Source organism: Cebus imitator, unplaced genomic scaffold (genome assembly GCF_001604975.1).
Source record: "Cebus imitator isolate Cc_AM_T3 unplaced genomic scaffold, Cebus_imitator-1.0 Scaffold281, whole genome shotgun sequence".
Classification (NCBI taxonomy): domain Eukaryota; kingdom Metazoa; phylum Chordata; class Mammalia; order Primates; family Cebidae; genus Cebus; species Cebus imitator.
In genome coordinates, this window is record NW_016107596.1 from 189,402 (window position 1) to 193,235 (window position 3,834).

The following is a 3,834-nucleotide window of genomic DNA, read 5'->3' on the forward strand; positions in this document are numbered from 1 at the left end:
TTTTTTGGATGGGGTCTCACTATGTTACCCAGGATGGACTCAAACTCCTGGGTTCAAGGAATCCTCCCACCTCAGCCTCCTGGGTAGCTGGGATTACAGGTGCAAACTATCACAACAGGATCTACCTGACTTTTTTTTTCCCCCCCATATTTTTAAGTCTTTCTGAATGCTAATGTTTTTGGTATATTGCCTGTAAACTGCATACATTGATTTTTTTATTCTTCTTTTTCTAAGACAGAGTCTTACTCTGTCACCCAGGCTGGAGTACAGTGGTGTGATCTCTGCTCACTGCAACCTCCACTCCCAGGTTCAAGCAATTCTCATGCCTCAGCCTCCTGAGTAGCTGGGATCACAGGTGTGTGCCACCACACCTAGTTAATTTTTGTATTTTTAGTAGAGACAGGGTTTTGCCGCGTTGGCCAGCCTGGTCTGGAACTCCTGGCCTCAAGTAATCCATCCACCTTGGCCTCCCAAAATGCTGGGATTACAGGTGTGAGCCACCACACCCAGCCTATACCTTGATTTTTAGAAAACATTTTATTTTGAAATAATTTTAGACTTACTGAAAAGTTGCAAAGCAGTATAGAGTTTCCTCATACCCTTCACCCATCTGCTGCTTCTAATGTTAACACCTTATGTTACTGTGTTACACTGATCAAAACCAAGACACTAATATTGGTATGACACTATTAACCTAACCATGGACCTTACTCAGATTTCAATTTTTCCATCAATGTCCTTTTTCTGTTGAAGGATCCAATTCAGGGTTACTCATTACATATAGTTTCCAGGTCTTTTCCAATCTGTGACTGTTCCTCCATCTTCCCTTGTTTTTAATGACCTTGACACTTTTAAAAAGCTATTTTACAGAATGTCCCTCAGTTTGGGTTTTCCTCGTGATTCAAGTTACAGTTTTTGGCAAGAACACGGCATAAACAGTGTTATGCTTTCTTCAGTGCATAAAGCAAGGGCTTTGTGATGTCACTTAGTCTTCTTACTGCTGGTATTAATCTTGATCACTTAGCTAAACTGTGTCTTGGTTGAGTTTCTCTACTATAAAGTTACTATGTTTCTCTTTGTAATTAATAATTTTATACTTTTTGTAAATTTGCATTTGCATTTTATAAACTTGAGAAATTGTGTCAAATAAATATCTTGGAGATCTTTTGAGATGACCAAAATATTCTATTTCTCCTCAAAATTCCATCTACTAATTTCAGCATCCATTGGTATATCTTTCTTTTATGATTATTACTGCTTAATGGTACTTTTCTATTTCCCTGTTTCTTTCTCTCTCTCCCTTTTTTTTTTTTTCCTGAGACAGGGTCTTGCTCTTGCCAGGCTAGAGTGCAGTAATGAGATCTCAGCTTACTGTAGCCTCAACCTCCTGGGCTTAAAGTGATCCTCCCACCTCAGACTCCAAAGTAGCTGGGACTGCAGGCTTGTGCCACCATACTCAGCTAATGTTTGTATTTTTTGTAGAGACAGGGTTTTGCTGTGTTGCCCAAGCTGGTCTCAAAGTCCTGAGCTTAAGCCATCCTCCCATCTCAGCCTCCCAAAATTGCTGGGATTACAGGAGTACACCATTGCGCCCAGCTTCCTTCTAAATTTATTAATTGAAATTCTTCTGAAAAGAAGATATGGTTATTTCTCCCCCATTTATTTATTTTTCAATTATTTATTTAAATCTGTGGTCTCTGGCCAGGCTCAGTGGCTGATACCTGCAGTCCTAGCACTTTGGGAGGTCGAGGCGAGAGGATCACTTGAGCTCAAGAGTTCGAGACCAGCCTAGGCAACATGGTAAAACCCCATCTCTATTAAAAAATAATAATAAATAGGCCAGGCGCAGCTGCTCACACCTGTGATCCCAGCACTCTGGGAGGCCAAGGTAGGCAGATTGCCTAAGCTCAGGAGTTCGCAACCAGCCTAGGCAACACGGTGAAACCCCATCTCTACTAAAAAAATACAAAAACTTAGCAGGCATTGTGGCATGTGCCTCTAGTCCCAGCTACTTGGGAGGCTGAGGCAAGAGAACTGCTTGGACCCAGGAGGAGGTTACAGTGAGCCAAGATTGCTCCACTGCACTCCAGCCTGGGCAACAGAGCAAGACTCCATCTCGAAATAATAATAAATATAAAATCAATAAGTAAACATGTGGTCTCATGTATATTCATTCTGTGTTTTGGGTTATAACCCAATAATATTACGATTTATTTTGTTGCTCAAATTGCTCTTGGTTTGGCCATTGAGAGCTCCTTCAGTTTGGCTCCTGTGTTCCTTTGATAAGCCCCCATTCTTTTTGGAGCATTTTCTTTTTCTTTTTCTTTTTTTTTTTTAATAACCAAAGATGTTCTAGGCTTATCTTATAAGCCCTTTTCCAACCCTGTAATCACCATCCACTTTTCTAAGGAGCACTGGTTTCTTTTATTGGAAAGTGGTACTTAGAAACCAAGATCTGGGCTCTGGCTATAATGACTACTACTGAGGTCATTTCTTCTAGGCCCTCTCAGAAGACAAAGCTATGAAACATGTATGTGTATACTAACTCTCACACACATACATCTCTATCTATTATAAAAACCACAAGTTTATATTGATATCTCTGATTTCAATGGACCTAACATCAAAGAGTCCATTCTATCCTTTCCTTATTTGTAACTGATTTGACAGTGATAAATCTTGTCCTCATTAGCTACAATATATTTACTTATTTGTTCATTCCTAGTATAAATATACACTACTTGCAGAATTGCTAACCCATACCCCAATAAGAAACAAATTTACTAACTAGAGTACAGTATTGATATGTAGTTCTTTTTGTCTGTAGCCTTACAGAATCCAGTTCAAATTCTATATTCCAGTTACTTAAGTTAGGTCTTTTCTTTTCTGTCCCTTTGGCGTGGTCTGTTATTCATTTGGAATACAGTTAGGTTTATTTGCTAGTGTTTGTATTCCAGCTTGGGTTTCCCTAGTGTTCTGGTTTGTTTATTTATTTATCTAGGGAGTATGTGAAACATTACTATTGTTCCTGGAGTCAGGGCTAACCAAAACGGTATACTCAGTAAAATATCGCTTCCATGTCTTCCTTCTTGTCACCCCATTCCTACATACCCCCTGTAGGTAGCCAATCTCTTTAATTTCTGATTTACCTTTCCTAGATTTCTTTTGCACAAATGAACAGAAATGTGTATTTTCCTATAACCTCTTCTGTCTTACATGACCAGTAGCATGCCATGGATACTTTTTGGCACTTCGCCTTTTTCCCTTTAACTGTACATATGGAAATCACCCCATATCAGCTCATAGAGATCTCATCCATTTTTACTGCTATATAGTACTCCATTGTTGGAGATACCACAGTTTATTCAACCACTCTCCTATCTATGGGCACTTAAGTTTTCACCAATATTTTGCAATTATAAGTAATGCTGCAATGAATAACCTTATAAATATGTATTTTCTTGTGAGACAGGGTCTCATTTTGTCAGCCAGGCTGGAGTGCAGTGGCATGATCATAGCTCACTGCACACTTGACCTCTCAAGCAATCCTCCCACCTCAGCCTCCCAAAGTGCTGGGATTATAGGTGTGAGCCACCACACCTGGACTCATTTTTCTTATTTATCTTCAGGTAGATTTCAAGGGGAGGGATTGCCAAGCCAAAAGGTAAATGCATTTGTAGCTCTCTCAGCTACTGCCAAATTCTCCTCCAGAAGGGCTGTACCAGTTTGCAATCTCACCAGCAATGTAGGAAAATGTCTGTTTCCCCACAGCCTGTGTGTTATGCAAATGCGTGTGTTGTCATGCATTTTAGTCTTTGCCATTCTTTTTTTTTT